Raw genomic sequence first — 19,362 nt, 5'->3', positions numbered from 1 at the left:
AACGGAGGGGTGGTGACACAATTCATAATCAAATGTATCTACTCGGCACTAAACCCAATAAAGGAGAGTGTGTTCTCCAAAAATTTGTAAACACGATGGTAGCCTTTGGTTAAGTCTGTTTTGAACATGAAGCTCGACTTCTTGCTGCGTGCCGTAAAATTCATCATTTTTATGGGCCAATTGAATACTTTCTATGGATGGTCCACCTCTTCAGAAACGCCCTCTAGTTATGCCAGATGATTCTCTGCAATATCAATTGCATCCTGTCAACCACGATTTTGGAGATGATCTTGTACACAAAATTACATAGGCTAATAGGTCGAAATTGCCACAGGCGATCAGCTCCCTCCAACTTCAGGATGAGCACGACTTAATACTATTACGATGACTAGCAAAAAAGCCCATAACTGCTCTACAAATATCATATTCAAATGATGCTTCAATCCAATTCGGTCAAAAACAGCTGCCTTAATCTCTTTAGCCAACACCAAGCTGAGCTAGAAAGTGTTTTCTTCCCAAGTAACTTGAGCGTTCGCCAGAATTATGATCCAGCTGAGGAACCCCTAAACAAATATTGAAAATATGATTCAGCTTCCACCTAGATATCTATCTGAGTGAACCACATAATAACCATCATCCTTTCTTATCATATTAATGTAGTTTCCATTGGCTATGATGGTTCACTTGGTTATGAAAGAAAGAAGAGTTACTAGCTACCCCCCTCATAGAACCATTAGCATAGGGATTTCTGCTTTCAGAAGATTCCTTCTGGGCTTTGGAGAAGTTGAATCTCATCTCTTAACTGGATTTCCTTTTCCAAAGCAGCATGTTGTCCCTCGTCTATTGCCGACTGTAGATATATACTCTAGTTGCTTGGAATCCGCTTTGGGAGATCACCAATATTAGACTTGTTCCATATGATAAGCCTACGTTTGCATTCTGCTTAACCTGAGCATTGGGCAACCGAGCACCTCCACATTCCATGCCTCTTTAATCAACTCCTCACAGCCCAGAACTAAGTTTCAGAAGGAGAACTTAAAAAGAAGACTTTTTGGGGAAAGGCTGCCAACCATTCCGTGTTAACAAAACTTCTATCGATCTTGGTTGCACAGAATTTTCCTCCAGCCTAATTGTTGTGCCAAGTCTCATTAGAGATTTTGAATAGGTCATAAGTTTGTATTGTACTATTGAATTCTTCCATACCTCTAGCTGCCACACTATTGTTTGAACCACTCCATCGCTTCGAGACATTGCACATCTTGTTCCAATCCTCCAAGACCACCCAAGGAATATCAGTGGGATGCAGAGGCGAAGCCACATGGCGGGTAGGGTGGGCACGTGGCCACCTTGATCCAGAAAAAAATCTCAAACCCGATTGGGTCAGCCCACCTTGACCCGAAGCGTAGGTGGGTAGTGCTTACCTTGACCCAGATTGCAGGTGGGCATTGACCCAGGTCGGGGTGGGCACCACTTGTGCTCGACCCAAATAGATCAGGACATAGTTGTCAAACTCGTCCGAGTCAAACCGTTGACTCGGTGACTTGGTCCGAGTAGATACCCTAGCAATTTCTAATCTGAAGTAAAACCGAATGTTGCCAAAAACCAATAAAGCTCGGCATAAGCCAGTGAAACTTGTCTGAGTGGTGAGTTTTTGAAAAATCGTTCCAGTTTTGCATGTTTCCTTATTTTATTTTTTTAATATTTTATATGTATTTTATATTATTTAGAAAATTTATTTTTAAAATATGCAAAAAAAATTAGAGTCACCGTCATTGACTCACCGAGTCTTGCCAAGTCACGAGTCAGACAAACTATTTTTTGTCGAGTCACCTGCTGGGCCAACTATGGGTCAGGGTGACTCCGAGCCGAGTGTGGCGAGTACATACCCATCCCTCTCTCTCTCTCTCTATTCCTTTGGTCAAACCATTAGTTTTTTTATTTTTATTTTCAGTTAGAATAAATTTATGAATTTTTAGGAATTAAGGTATTGATTTGGACTTTTCTGAATGATATAAATTTTAATTAAGGGTTCAATTCTTTTTTGTGTTCTTTTTCTGAAGAATGATCTGATAGTAGCATGAATGTTTTGATTTTAAGGGTTTTATTTGCTTTTTTTTTATCACGATGTATGATGCTTGTTAAGGTTTTTGTTTTTTAGTTTATTTTTTAAATAGAATAAATGTTTAATTAAGGTATTTTGTATATATTTTTTAATTAGCAATTAGTCATGCAACAAATGCTTGATTTTAGTTAGAATATTAGTTTTTTTTAAATGAACATAAATCCATGATTTTTTCAGAGATTAGGGTATTGGTTAGCATTTTTCGAAATGATGCAAATGTTTATTTACAATTTTTTGGTTTTTTGTGTTATTTTTTTATATATCATTATGAAAGATTCTATTAACGAATGCTTGATTTTAGTTATTACTTATTAAACCCCTAAATATTTGTTTTTTTTTTAGAATTTAAGTTTTTTTATTTAATTTCTTAAATGCCATAAAAATTTAATTAAGCATTTTCTGTCTTTTTTATTTCATTCAATATTAAATATGATTTCTTGAATACATGGTTGATTTTGGTTAGAATTTTAGTAGTTTTATGTTTCTTTTTCAATTCACATATCTATGAATCATGTTAGAATTCAGGGTTCCCATAATTTGTTTTTGTATGGTGCCTTTGTGACCGCCCTAGTTTAGATTTCTGGCTGCGCCCCTGGTTCATGACCAATTTAAAACCCATGTCAAGAGCTACAGTTATAGACTACCGAGTGGAATGCACGATCTGAAGCTTCATCTTAAAAGAATCCCACCTTCATATGATTCCATTAGCTAGGGATGATTCGAAGTTACCACTTATAGTTTACAAAGGGAAGATCCTCCTTAGGGAGGGCAGGGAGTCCAATATTGTAACTGGTTTCTAGAAGGAAAATCACCTCCGAACGAAGGTTATTCAGTTTAGCAACAATTCTTCTTCGAGCCCAACTACAGATTAGGCCTTGGATATTCTAGGCCACAACCCTCATTTAAGAGAATCATGGGAAGAATTCTCAGAGTCTAGAGAGCCTCCCTCCAATCGCATTGTCTTGCTTTCAAATTTAGTTGGAACTTTGACAGATTGAATAGTGTTTTTATTATTATGATGCTCCATCAATTTGTCCCACTTTGGCTGATACCCATGATTTATACAATGGGAGATGTATTTGGGAAGGCTTGTGGATACGAGGTCCCACCCCCAAAATTGTGCAACTCCATGTTCCACGTTTGAATGCGAAAGACGAGCACAGTAGCAACCAAAATTAACCCTACTGTGCTCAACTCAAGCTACATTTAACCCTCAAAAAAGAAAAGGAATCATGTTTTACAGCAGTGCCAAATAAAGAGTTGATTTTTTTTTTCAGAACCCATAAATCGTCAACATCATCGTCATCATCAATGCCACCATTGGAGGCATCATCATGACGCTCATGATGGAGAAAATGCAAGTGCAATGATGAGCCATGAGCATGTCATGATCATATGTAGCAACCCACCACGTTCACTCAAAGACATGATGTTGCATTATGGTGGGGATGCCTAGCACTGACCATCTCATGAGTGACGTCAGACAACATCATGCTCAAAGTCTGACCGCAGAGGCGAGTCCACCTCGTGTCCCTGTGCTGATGAGTTTTGTGTGTTTGCGTGCTGCAGGCTGCTCCGTCTCGTCATCATCGCAGGTATCATGGCTCCCCACCAAACGCTTGCAAACAAAACCATTAGGCCCTGTTTGAAAACTAGTAGCTGGGATGAGAAGTGGCAGCTGCCAAATCCCTACCACCTCCTGGAGATGGTAGCTGTCAATTTCATACTTTCAGTGTAAATACAATGTCAAAATGCATTTTCATCCCAGCTATCAGTTTCCAAACAGCCATCAGGTGGTAGTTTGACTAACTTTTTGCCAAATGCATTAACTCCTATCCCGGTTCCTACATTTCAAACAGGACCTTAAAACCTTTTGGAGGATAGTTAGAGGGATGAACGAGTACCCACAGAGTAAAAAAAAAAGTGTCATCATGATGTCACTAACAATGTAAGTACCAAATCATTTTGTACAGTTTGGTCCGCAGAAAGATCCCGTCCAGTATAAGAGCAGATCAGGTGATCCGTGATTTGACATCTTTATCGTCCCACGAAAACCTCCCACGGTCTTTATGCAATGTGTGGGATGTCAGCTGATCTGCTCTTTCCAATGATGTCAAACCTAAGATAAATCAGGTGATTTGATAAAATACAATTTTTTTGTGTTTTGAAATCACTAACATCCATCACTTCAATCACCACCATCTGCAGCAGAATGATAACATGAGCACTTTTGATGGGCCCCCACTTCTTGCACAATGAATGGTGGTGTCTGAAGTGATGAACGGTGACGATTTCAAAAGACAAAAAAATATTTGCGTTGTGTCAAATGGCATGATCTGTCGTCTATCAAGCTTAATTAGACGATGAGATGAGCTTAGATTATGGTGAGTTTGTATATCATTCAGGTATTCACTGCAAAGGAAACTTATTTAAAGGTAGCTTACAGGCAAAAGATGTGAATCTAAGCATGTACACCAAATTCATTACTTATTTCCTATTATGTGTTACATTGTGTTTGTCATGGTAATCTCGACCATCAACCACCCAGATCAAAGATAAAGATAAACTGGTGCTCTGTACGTGTGTGTGCACGCGCGCATGTACAGACACGCATTCATTTGCCTGAATGGTAAATTCCAGGTGATATGAACTGGCCCCACGGCTTGCCACCTTCTCAGTGTATTAGGTGCACCCTGCTTGGAGACCCTGACGGTCTCTGCTCTGGATTGCTCCAATTTAAAAGCAAACAAGTGGATGGAATAGAAATCCAAAAAAAAAAAAAGGGTTCAAAATTGTTGGACCAAACCCATTGGATTGAATGCACATTGAAACAAACCATGGGCGCCTGCTGGCTGAGATAGTTTCAGTTCACCTTTTGGGTGCCCTTTCATCGTTGGAAAAGATGGACTTGTACTTGGATGCGGCTTTCCGGACCCAATATTGCTTTTCAGAGAGATATTGCATTAAACAAAACAATCATGAGAAGGGCACCCATTGAAATTAAAGGCACCAAAGTGCAGCCGTAACAGAGTATACCACAAATTGCGTTCTGCCGTTTATAATAATATTAGCCCTGTTGGTGCACTACCAAAGTACGCATATGCATCCTTAAAAGAAATAGGAAGATTTTTCTTAGAGACCCACATTTTGATTCATATTGTAAAAAGTCTCCATATTTTTTGAAAAGATATTTCACGACTCAAACCTTTCACTGAAACTGTGAACTGGAGAGGTAAAAGTTTAACTCATGGTTGAGATCCGGAATAAAATTATCGTTTTTGAGATTTTGTTTGAGAGGTGTGTTTTATTACTGTTTTATTATGCACTAGGACCAATTTAGTAATTATATTATGCACAGTTATCCTGAGTTACTCTAACCGAGCTCTTTTTTTACAGATACATTGAAAATAGGTTCTGAAATGTCTTTTCAGAAAACTTGAGGTCTTTTTTTTTTAAATATCAAGCGAAAGGTGTGGTCTCTGAATGGAATTTTGCCAAAATTATTCTGCCACTTCTGCTTTTTATTGTTTTATTATGCAAATGGACCTCTCTCTCTCTCTCTCTCTCTCACTAAGTAAAACACAAGTTCTAATTCTGCCACGTGTGCAATATCAGAAACCAACAAGACTGGAGTTTTCACAGAAAAAAACCCAAACTGGTTGAACATGGCCTCAGAAAATTGTCGGTTTCTTCTTCCAGTCAGATTGCTGAGTCAAGCAATTATTTTATCCACAAGGAAATGACATTATTTGAACCAACTGTAAGCCTAACAATAAGTCTTGGCATCTGTTTGTTGCCACATGAATTTTATGAAATATTCTTTATATATTTTTTTTCAAATCCAAAACTTCAATGAAAACATATTTTTGAACTATAGGGGAGTGCTGAAAATGGTAAGTTTTAATTATTATATGGGTAATTTTCATATTAATGAATCAAATATATATAGTTTTATCATTATAAACACAAAAATGGGAAGTTTACATAAAAGAAAAACTAGATATATAGGAGATTATTATAAACCATAGTTATTTATATTTAGAGGCTTCTTATACGCTTGAGGAATACTCTAAGGAATGTTGACGTCAGACACATTGAGCAAGCACAACAATCGATCAGTAATAATTAAACATGAGCAAACCAGCAAAACAAGTAGATGAAATATACAAGTATGCAGAGATTCTTAGCATCTTATATTGAGAAAATAAGACTATATAATTGGTAAATATCGGTTGATGAAAGTTAATATGATTGAAATGTATAGAAACTTATGTTATTTTATAAGAGGGAGATGCTACGGCCTATCAATATTAAAGGTAGAACAGATATTATCGGATCAGGAACAGCGGGATCTCAACTGCTCGGTGGCATATATAGATTGATTACCTTTTCAGTCAATTATTTGACTTTGACTGGTCAAAATTGTAGTTAGTGGATCAATATTGCGTTTGTACCCGGTGGGCCATCATGTCCCTGGTTTAGAAAGGCCCGCCAGCCTGGGCTGCATGTATGATCTAAGCCCTTATTGGACTTGAGCTTGGCATGGACAGAGGATTAACCAGGCCTAGCTAACTCATCTTGATTCAAATGGGTGCAGTCTGGCGTGGCTTAACCCCATTCCTATGCATGTACATGATCTCAAGTCATGGGTCGTGACCCACTAGAACTTAGGCCTAGCCAAAGCTTGAAAGAGCTGAACTGAGTTAGCAGCAAGCTGGACTTTTACCCTGACAAGCCTGCTGACTTAAGTGGGTCTGTGCTGGATCAAAATCAAATCCTATGTCGAGTCTTACATGAACAAATTCAGGATAAACTCGGTTTCCAAGTAAAGATGAATACGCTAGGCATGACTTTGCAAACTTGGTCTGGACTCCAGACAGGATTCATGGGCTACATAAGCCAGCCAAACTAAACGGGTAAGTTTGTTTAAGGGCATTCATTTTTTCAACCTATAGTGGCCATGGCTACTGACCCAGCCTGCATATGCTTGTGTTATGGCTTGAGAGATGACCTTTGTTGATCAATAACGATGACATTTATAGGTCATCGTTAAAGGTGACCCAACACCAGCGAGATTATTCTCTGAAACTGGAAACACTAATAGCGGTGAGGTAGCCTATAACGGCAAGATACCCTATAATGGTGAGATCTCTAGATCACTGTTATAGGCTATCTATAGGTTATAAGATTGATGTGTCACCATTATAGCCTATAGCAACGAGCATTCACTCATCATTGTAGGATATAGTAGAGGGAATTAACTCGCCATTATAGGCCAGCCTTGCCTATAACAATGAGACAAAAATGTCACTATTATAGGATATAAACCTACAAATTAAAAACTACTAATTAGGTTTAAATTTTTTTATATTAAAAATATATGCTTCAACAACACTTCAAATATACTAAAATTAACAACTGAAACATACATTCAACAAAAACGTTAAACATTCAACTTCAAACATACATCCTCAAACATTCAACACACTTCAAATATACACTTCAACAACACTTCAAATATACTAAAATTAATAATTGAAACATACATTTAACAAAAACAACATTACACTTCAAATATTCAACTTCAAACATACATCCTCAAACATTCAACACACTTTAAACAAACATTCAATAAAAACTTCAAATACACATAAAAAAACAAACATATACTTAAAAAGTATAAACCCCTCGACATCCTCTCCAAGCATACAACAAATACACTTCAAATACAAACCCACTACATCCTCTCCAAGCCTGCAACAAGCATACTTCAAATACAAATCCCTTATACTCCATTTCATCCTCTCCAAGTTTGCAACAAATATACATATTTTTAATATTCACATAAATTAAAATTTAATTATAGTAATTATAGCAAAGAGTTAATTCATCAAAATATATACACTTCTCATATAAGCAAAGAGTTTAAAAATTTTATATCTGGGATGGGGGGTTCTATCTTTGCGCATCCCTGTATCTCTTCTCTCAGTTTCCTAGTTGCTTCTCTCTCTCGTGTCATTTAATCTCTTAATTGTTGGACCTCCATCTACGTCACCTCCAGCTGACTAGATAGCTGCAAAATTCATGTCTCGCTAAAGTAGAATGGTTGGGATGGATAGAAAAATGCACTCATCCCCCTCACATGTTTATACCACTCCTCGAGGACCTTGACAAAGACGTCTCGCTACGTCATCGCTGAGCTTTCTTGTGAAGAAGATGTTGAATTTTCAATCTTCATAAATTGCAGTTTCATATACACATAATTAATAATTGGTTATAAGTAACTAATGATAATATACAAAATAAAATGAATGAATGTGGCACTACAAGGTGTGGGTTACTTACAACGGTAGTTTTTGCTTCACTATAGATGAATGTTGTGCGATCTGAATGAGTATGCATCAGTTTGTGAAATGCACTCATAGTCGATTCTTGCTCATCTATTTCACTCTGCAAATACAAATTAAGAATCCATTATATCAAACATATTTAGTACTATACTATATGAAAAAAATAAACTTAGGGAATAAGAAACTTACCCTCATATGTTACCTCTAGACGTACAAAAATGATCCACTGGTATGTTGGACCATTTGTTTTGCTTTATTCATCATTTTTTATGCCCAGTGTTTACCAAAAAAAGATCAATTAGTAGATGAAAATCTAAAAATTTGAATATTTATTTACTTATAAATATATATCCAATAGTTACCCTCCAATAGTCTCCAGTGAAAAATATACAAATCCCTTTCCACACTTCATAATTGACTCTCCCAGAAGAATGTTGTTCTGCTATGTCGTAGTTTTGAAACTTATAGTAATGCTTGTAGAAACCTTCTCGCACCCTTAAGTATGATAGCTGAATCTACTTCTCCACGCACCACTGATGCTCAACTATATCTTTATCTAAATCAAATCCTTCTTGCACCAAATCATTAAAATATAGTTAGTAACACTTCTTTTATAGAGATTAATTTGTTCATCAAACTATAGTTAGACAATATACTTACATAAATTATCTCATGCAACACCATCTTTTCATTGTATAGGATTTTCTTTCACGAGTTATGAGTATGTCATATTTTCTAATGTAGCACAAAAGCCTCCTAGAGAATACATAGGAGTCCTCACCCATGACTCCTTGCATCCCAAGCTTAATAGTTACTTGTTGCTTGGTTTGCCTTTGGTGGGATACACATTTGTTCTTCCCATGTTTGCATTGAGAAGATTCTATAGTTGCTAATTTGTAGTAAGAAATAAAACACATATTAATATGAATAATAATAATAAATTTTTAATTATAATAAAAATTATTAGATTGATATTTACCTGAGGTTGTCGTGGATGTCTCTGGAGCTGCAGTGGTCTATGGTGTGTGGGGGTTACCTCTTTCTCCCTTAAAGTATCAACCACTTGTGATATAAAGTCGATCTCAACTAGGTGTTCACCTTGGCTGGTGGTATTGAATTGATCTTGAGGGAGAAAGAATGCTCACGTCCTCATCATGAATATGTCAACATCTGTAGCAAACAATATTAGATCAAACTATACTGTATATAATTAAATCATACAAGAATATTCACTATCATACAAGAATAATATTGAATTTGATATATATTATAAATAACTAATTCACAAATTATAGATATATCAACTGAACGGTAGCAACAAGAGCATGGAGTTAAGACAATACACAATTATGAAATATAAACAAGGGTTATATATATTTTTGAACTCATTTTCAAGAGGAAAAAGAAACATAAAGGAAAAAAATAGAGCAATAATACATGCACTTACATTACACTTTCTTTGTGGCCCTAGATGCATTGTCAACTCTTCAATATGTACATGTTCAATTGCACTTATATCAATTTTTGGGTCTAGCTATGAGTTTTTCAACCAATTAGAACTTTCTTATAACAACATGGGGTCTTTCTTATCTACTTGTGATGGAGACATGCTACAATGTTTATGAATCCCAAAACAACACATGTGACCTACTAACGCCCACGTATCAAAAGATCAACCAAATTCATCCATGAGTAACAAATCACAAAAATTTTAAACTAAGTTCAATCTCCATTCAAAACATAAGCATATAGGCACATAAACATTCATTTCAAAAAATATATTTCAGAACCTAATTAGCATGTAACATTCTATCAGGGATTCATAAGGTACAAATAAAAAAAAAACTATAACCAAAGTCAATATTGTATACAAATTCTAGAATTCATTTCATCTCTAAAAGGTTAAAGTCAAATCCACAACAACAAGATCTTCAATTTGAGGATAGTAACTATTATTGTATCAACCTTTTCATTTTATCACATAGAAAGCTTATTTAATTAAAAAGTCAGTATATTTATGAACTTTTGCATGTACATACAGCAGCAATTGCTACTTTGTGAAACACTCATGGCTTGAACTATACCACTTCGTTTGGGAACACACGCAAAAATTGGACTTTGACATTCTTGATTGGCTCAAGGCTATGTTTGGATTTTAGGTTAGTAATCAAACTTTGGCATTCTTGATTGGCTCAAGGCTATGTTTAGATTTTAGGCCTATAAAGGATAAGAAGAGACCCCGTTTAGAGTCTTAGACCTATTCTAGAAAATAATACCAAATCATTCTTTTTTCTTCTTGTTTAAGGTAATGATATTTTCTATTAATTGACATATGTTTGTTTGCTTTTTGTAGATAGACAATGTCAAAAACTAGAGATGATGCCATAAAATAATTATCATAGTCTTACAATCATGCTCTTAAGTTTCTGTCGCATACGCTTTTTTCATGGTGTATAATCAAGCCACACCCGTGGCAAGATAAAATTTATTGATCACATATGAAGTTCCCTTAGTATTTAATCAAGCCACACCCATGGCAAGATATGCTTATAATAAACAATTTTTTAACTCGGTTCATCATGTCATTTGTAGAAATAATCAATTTTATAGAGCAATAAATATCAGTTCTAAAATATATGTATATATATATGTGTGTGTGCGAGTGTAAAAGGTTGTTAGAGATGCCAAATTGGATCCAAAATTATATATGAAGCCTTACAATTGAAGACTTACAAATAACTTGTAGGGCACATTTATGGATTGAAAGGAAAAAGAAAAGAAAATAACTCATAGGCAATTAGCATATCTCCATAATGTTGCGGAATATCGACATTACAGTCTTAAAGGCAATTATCATATTAGTTGCATAAGAAGAGCACAGTGGTAGAAAGAATAGCCTTTGGACATGCTGATTTTTGACACAACAAACTTGTTATCTCATGGAACCACATACTTTAAAATATAAACCACCTCAACAAAATAATTATTAATATTAAACCATTGTTGCAGTCACATCATTTGCTATTATACCTAACTCTAAAGATTCTCTTATGTTCATAAAACAAAACATTAGAAAAATTATAAACATTCACAGTCTAAATGATATGGAGCTTTAAATTCGTAGGAGAATATGTCATGTGAATGATAGATGATAGCCTATCAATGACAAAAAACACCACAACAATGCATTTAGTCATACACAAGTTAGAAAATCTATTATGCAGTTCGACCCAAGCCAGAAAATCTATTCTGAAATTCAACAATCAACATAAATCAATATATACTTATATACCATTATTCAGTCACATAAAGCATACATAAAAAATGTCATCTTTGGTACAGGAGAAAATTTAGGATAAGGAACTTAAAAATAACAACAAATAAAATTGATGGTAATCTGATTCAAAGTAAGTCTTTATATTTATTCATTTCATGATAGTTTTAATGCTAAAGCTACTACGTACATTATTTTTAAAAATTAGCAAAAATAAAAAAAAAATCCTAAATTACAAGAAAAAAGTTATCAGGGTGACAAAAATCCGCTAGAGAAAAGAATAAATATGAACCAAATGCACAATATATAAAAAGTGTCATTTTGGTATCCTCATCTTCCTATATTGAAAGCAATCACTAAGAAAAGAATAAAACTTCCACCAGATGGGGAAACCTACTAACAAAGCAACACCCTGATTGCATACTTCATTTGATAGAAAGCAAAATAATACTCTAAAAGTAAAATAAAAAAACTTAAAAATAAAACCCATATTCAATCAGAGTTACATGCACCTCAAGATATATATATATATATATATATATATATATATATATATATATATATATATATATATATATATATATATATATATATATATATAGTACCTTCCAACAATGAACAAGATTGTAGAGTTGATTCCCTATGTGCACTAACAACGAGAGAGATGAGAGAGTAGGAAGAAAAGAGCAAAGAAGAGACGAGAGAGCAGGGAGAGAAGAGCAGAGAAGAGACGAGAGAGAGGGGAGAGACAAGAGAAAAAGAAAGAGAAAGAGAGAGAGAGGAAGGCCCCCATCGGGGGCTCATATAAAAAGCATTCCTCAAATGTTGGTCAAATGAGGGCTTTGACCTCACTCTATAACGACAATATAATTGTTGCCGCTATATGGCGAATCTAAAATGGAGAGGGCTAGATCTCATTTTTATTGATTACTAACAGTGAGATCTTTTGGCCATTAAATATATCCGTTAATGTGTTTGAACGCAATATTTACTCGCCAAAAAATCTTGTCATTATACATAGGTCTTTAATGGCAAGATGTATGCAGGGGCAAGGCATTTATGGGGACATAAATATTGCGTTATTGATGAATCTATAGTGGCAACATTCATGGCTATAATAAAGTAATAATAACGATATATTTATGTCCTTGCTATTACCTATCAATTAGCGGGGATAAAAATCTTGCAGTTATTGTTTGATCAAAAGCGGTGATATTTTTTATTGCTGTTAAAGAGTTGCTGCTATTGACACTCATCCTTGTAGTGCCACTTTTGGTGAGACCAATTCCAGTCTGCTTAGCTCATTGTAAGCTGCTTCAGTTAGGATGGTCTAGGCCTAGCCGAGTGGGAGAGATCTAGAAAGAATCAACCACATAGGTGAGGGTTGTTAACATGGTTAATACCAACTTTTTTCTTCTTCTTTTTTTCCTTCTAATTTACCATGGACAAACCACCACTATGGTTTGGATGTCGTGTTATGGCCCTAGAGGTGTCACATTGATTGTTCTTCAATTTGCTTCTTCAATAGGTTCAAATTAGTTTCTCTTTTTGAAACCATCTTTTTATTTGGTTCCTAGATTTTGGAAATTAGTATAATATGAACTACATTAATACTTCACAACCTTTTCAACAAAAAAGGAAACCTGAATGTTACAAATGCCCCTCTCTACTCTTCCCAATTGTATTTGAGAGAACAAACTTGGAAAACAAATTGAGAGCTGGGTATTCTCACCTTTCAAACTAATAAAGCACCCTTCCTTTACTTCCATGTCAATAGCTAATAAGAGAGTAAGTGTTCATTTACTTGCAGGTCTGAAAGTTCATCAAATGTCCCTCTTTCTATAGCCTTTTGTGAAAATAATTTTGAGCGTTCTTTAAAAAAAAGAGAATAATTTCGACTAAAAATTAACAGGTTTCTTGGAAATATCATGGAATTCAATGTATTCCTAGAACCATTTTATTTAGTTATGAAATAAATATTATTGGTTTGATCATGGAAATATGTGTTATTCTAAAAAAAAACATGGAAATATGTTGTATTCTTGTTTCCAACTTGGTTTTGCATATACTCCTTGATTTTGACCATCCTTGAGGTGTGTTCCAACTTGACTTATACTATGACTTTATGTTTATCCTTAGCATCCACGTCTTAAAAAACATGAAAGGAAGAATTGTAGTCATTGGACCTACAAGCACACTTACATAACTATATGATGATATAAAACCAATTTTAGAAGGATATCTAGCCTCATAAAAGCAAACTCAGTTAGCAACTAAAACTAACATCATTGTTATGTCATTAAATTTGGTTATCTTTTCCTCACATAAAAAAAAAAAGAATTAGTCTTAAATTTTACATTCATAGAAGATAGCATTCAATAAAAAAATCAATGCTTATCATCCTGTTCAAGTATTACGTGTATATTAAGCAGATGGTTTACAATCTCATTAAGTTTTTTAATGCATTATTGCCATCAAATTTACATTGAAAAGTTATTGCCTTCAATAACTTGTTTATAAAGAAATAATTTTGTATAGTTTTTTTTTGCGTTTCTTGAAACTTTTTTATGGATTCCTTCTAGGGATGTAAACAATCTTTATTTGGGTCAGATCTAGGCATTACCAAGTCTGATTTATCAGGTTCAAATCCCAATTCAAATTCAGATGGAAAAAGATAAAACCAAACCCGGATTCAACTAGCTTAAAATCTGGTATTCACACTTAATCATGTCGAGTTCGTGTTTGAATGCAAAACTTAATACCAAACCCAGATTCAATTATTAATCAGATCCGGATTTGGTTACAAACCTGCTTAATGAACTTGGAGTTGGATTGGGTATCGGGCTGCACCGAACCATTTACATCCCTAATTTCTTCCTCAACACATTATAGACTATGCATAATCTTATTAGAAAGGTATAACAAATTATGCTTAATTGCCACCCAATAATTCAAACTAATCTTTGAACCCAATCTTCGTCATTGATTATATATAGGTTGTTCGAATTTTTTATGTAGCTCTTTTACGGATTCCTTCTGAACAACATTATACACAATCTCATTAGAAAGAAATATATAAGGAATTATGTTTGCTGCCTAAAAATTCAAATCTTCAAAGAAAACATCCAAGATAACCATTGAAAATATACCTTTGCCTACGAGAAGAGATCAAAAGGCTTTTAATAAAAAGAACAAAGTTCAATATAAGAGAACCAACAAAAAATAAAGAGAGAAAAATCCATGCTCTCATCTTTGGTTGAAATAAAACATTTAAGAGGATGCTCTCATCTAGTTATTTCCTAAAAAAAAACTGTTTTGGGTATCTTTGGCAACACCACCATGAAGACCTATTAATTTTTATAATTTTCTTCGTGTTAACAAGTTCAAAGTTATCAGCATGGCATGCCATTTCTTTTCGTGTGAGACAAAAGACAAAGTGTTGTGTTTGCATGTAGGAATTTAGGGTTGGTTACTTAGTTAAACTATGTTATGGACCCTTTCCTGTCATGGGTCCAATCAGCTATATTCACCTCAACCAGGACCCGTCGAGCTAGAGTCTCATCCAGTTGGGATTGTACAAAGGAAGTTTTTCTTTCTCCCAAGACTCCTAGAAAACCTACCCAGTGCGGAGTCCTGCCCAGACCGGGACTCTGGTGGGATGCCCCCTAGAGTCCCCTTTAGGATGTGAACTATATATATTTTTATGTTTTTGCCCTCTTGTAAGTTTATATATAGGTGTAGCCTCCTTAATTTATATTGAATAATGTTTATTTAGATATTTTTCTAAGCTTCGTTCTTAGTTCTTATTCTTTTTTTCTAAGAGAACATATTCCCCCCTCACCTCTCTTCCATACCCGTCATTGACTCAAAGAGAACACCTTTTCTCCCTTCCTTACTGTCGACCCTCCGTCCACCTCACGCTTCTCTGTGTATCTGACCAAGAGAGATGACTCTCTCTCCCCCCCTCAATGTTGCACGCCCCTTCTACTTGTGGTGTAGGCCTCTCTCTAGAGTCGTGTCTCACATCCAGGTCACCAGAATCTATAAAATGATCCTTTGTGAGAGTTTAGGTTCTAATAGTGGTATCAAAGCATCATTTTCGGGAGCCACATTGTCCAGCTGATTGCCTTTGATAATATAGTAAGGGACCATGCCCTTCACGATTTTCGTTCAGGTTTGATTTGATGCATGTATTTATTTTTTGAAACATATTTTATTCAGCTACATCAAATTTTTATCATGAGTGGAGTTACATTGGACTCAATGTTGATCTACCTCAAATCTGGAAAATTCATGTTGATTTACATCGCATGGGATGTTTTTGTCTGTCACTAAGAGCCAGAGGACGTCCTGATGACTTGGTAATAGTGTGGCGGAATTTTTTTTGAGGCTTGCATCCAAGTCTAGTTTTTCAAAATTCATTCTGGTGGTTTGACAACCCTAAAAGTTCCCAAAAAATCAATGTAGATAGCCCTACTTGTCATAAACCTAACCCAATTTACAGATAAAAAAATTTGATATTGATCTATCGATATCATTGTTTTACCAAAACTTATTAGATCCACTGACTGAATCCTAATGACCTAACATTTTTTAAACTTCAAAAATTTTTTTAGGCCTGATATCAGATTCATAAATCTTGAAAATTTTACCTTAGGAACATACATCTATTAACTTTTAAACCCAATTTGCAGATCTCAAAAAATTGTTTGAATCGTTGAGATCTTGTCTGATCTTTGAAACCTATCTGAACCCGAAAAACTGAACTGAACTTGTAATGTTTTAATGTAGCTCAGAAATAAATTAATCTCAGCCTTAGAAGACCTTGAAAAAATTCTCAAAATTTATTTTTACATACCTGATATCCGAGACCCAACGACTAAATCCAGAGCCTCTCTTAAACCCTAGCTTACCCCTCTACACCACCCAAACTTCGGATTAACATCAATTTGTTATGTATGCAGTGCCGACTTGGAGAAAAATCACACTGTCAAATTTCACCACATTCGAACCCAACTTTCTTGGTTCCTTTTGCAGTTGGGAATATGGGATTTGGACCACTTACCAGAGGATATTTAGTTTGCAATCAAATGAATCCAAGAGTTGTATGAGTCGATTAAAGAACAACTTGGTGAGAATGATATCAATATGGTGAGGTATATTGGTGTCATTGACGACACTAGAAAGAGTTCATTGGACTCTCACTGATGTGTAAATGAAACAAATTACTGCAATACACTTCTTAACGAAGGACCATGACATGTTAATCATCACACTCAAGGCTTATGATGATCAATGTATACACCCAAACCCGGGTGAAGATATTATGTAAGGACTAAAAAATATCATATAACAAGTGTTCAACAAAATGGCCAAGTGACTTTCCATATTTGTTGTGAGTGACCACATTAGCCATTGCAAGGATAGTCACATTTGATGGAGATCTGTGTGAAGGGATGGAAAAAGGCATAACAGAAGCACATCCCCCCAATGACCATTGTGGATGCACTGAGACACAACAAAAGCATGATTCAGTTGTGGGGAAAATGAGTGTTGATCTGACTTTGCTGATTGTTGCCCATGCTGAGCATGAAGACAAGTTAGTAAAGGGCATTGTGCTCCATATCTTCAACTCATCTAGACTAAATCAAGTTTTTTCAAAATGGATCTATATTTTGTCTCAACCGGTCGCTCAAGATTTGTTTGACCCATTCCACTTTGGAGGCCTCTTATATGACTTTCTTTGGATAAAAAAGAATGTTCATGGTTTTAGTATGCATATTGGGGTAGATCCTGCTTAGTTCATTCAGTTTAAAAAGCAGTCTTGAGATCTAGTTATATATTGTGGACCCATAATCGAAGGTGGAACAAGATTGAAAAAAAATGAGGACCAACTAACATCTTAGTATCCAAAATTCTTGCCTTGAGGGCAAGGCAAGTTTAAGAAGGGTGGTTTGTTACGAACCCTTTTCTGCCTTGAGTCTGACCAGCCAGATCCCCCTCAGCTGGAGGTAGTTTCCCTTTTTCTAACATTCACAGAGAAATCTGCACAACTTAGAGTCTTGCTCATGTTGAGACTTTGGTGAGACACCCCCTAGAGTCCTCTATAGGATGAGAATTGTGTGTATTTTACCCTTTTGTCTTCTTGTAAATCTATATATACATATATTCTGCTTAACTTATTTTGAATAAAGTTTATTTTGAGATTTCTCTAAGTTTCGTCCTTAGTTCTTGTTCTTGTTTCTTAAGAGAATGCACTTCTCACTCGTCTTTTTTTCATGCCCTTCATCAACTCAGAGAGAACGTCTTTTCTCCCTCTCTTTTTGTTGATCCTTCATCTACCTCACACTTTCTTATGTAGCCAACTAGGAGAGATGACCCTCTCTCCTCCAACGTTGCATGCCCCTTCTGCTCATGGTGCAAGCCTCTCTCTGGAGTTATGCCTCATGTCTAACTCGCAAGAATTTGTAGAACCATCCTCCGTGAGAGTTCGGGTTCTAACAATCTAAGATTTGAATATGTATGCTAGCACAATATAATATAGTCTCACTTGGGTCATATCTTTTGTGTAGAAGTTATTGAATGCAAGTTCATCATCCATGAGCCACTTTTAGTACCATGGAAATGCTTGGTAGCTTTCAACTATTTGCAATCAGAAATCATTATATTTCTATGGAAACCAACCACTAAGATCTAGATTCAATATCAATTTGGAACTCGAGACAGTCATGAATTTGTATGTTCTGCATTCCCTATTATCAAATATGTTTTCCCTTGTTATATTTAATTTGTAAGACATATAAGTGTGCATACAAGTCTTAAAATGCACAAGTAGCATCATTTTTAAAAGCATAAGAGAAATTATATGCATTGACTACACATACAACATGCACATGTATATGTGAGTTTATTCATGAAAATTAAATAACAAAAAAAATAAATATACTATTTTTTTCTAGAACAAATTTTGGCAGATTTAAAACAAGCTCAGTTTCAAACCTAGGGACAATTGCTTATCATAAATATCTAAAAGAGTTTTAGTATCCATGGTTTCCAACAAATGATATGAAAAGCACAACCACAAGTTACATATTCTCATGTCTCACTAAATTTGAGAAAAATGTTGTGATTGTGATTTGCAATCACAAGAATCTAGGAAAATCCAAGAATTACATGGTGTTGCAAAGGTGTCCTAAGTTGACCAAGTTTCTTCATCAATCACTAACCCTTTTTTTTGTTCTTTTTGAAGGAAAGAGATGGAATATCATTCAAATGGGAAATTTTAGAGCGAAAGTCCTTCGATCACTAATGATTCTTGACATATTGTGATAGTGCTTTGTGTATTAATTAAAAAATAATGGTATTCTGAAAAGCATAAGATAACTTTTAAAAACGAACCTTTAGAACATAGAAGCACCAACTATAGATGCGGCTTTTAGTTACTAAAAGCAATAGATGTTAAATAACAGTTTGTATGAGGCCCTTTCAATGTCAATGGAACTCAAAATTGGCATGGATAGCGTAGTTATGCTGAAGGATGAGAAACATGCTATAATCCTCCACCTTGACATTGAAAAATGCTCAAATTAGTGGCACAGTTACAAATATATATGTCA

This window comes from Nuphar pumila, chromosome 13 (genome assembly GCF_984573655.1).
Source record: "Nuphar pumila chromosome 13, dmNupPumi1.hap1.1, whole genome shotgun sequence".
Classification (NCBI taxonomy): Eukaryota; Viridiplantae; Streptophyta; class Magnoliopsida; order Nymphaeales; family Nymphaeaceae; genus Nuphar; species Nuphar pumila.
This window is presented reverse-complemented; position numbering follows the sequence as displayed.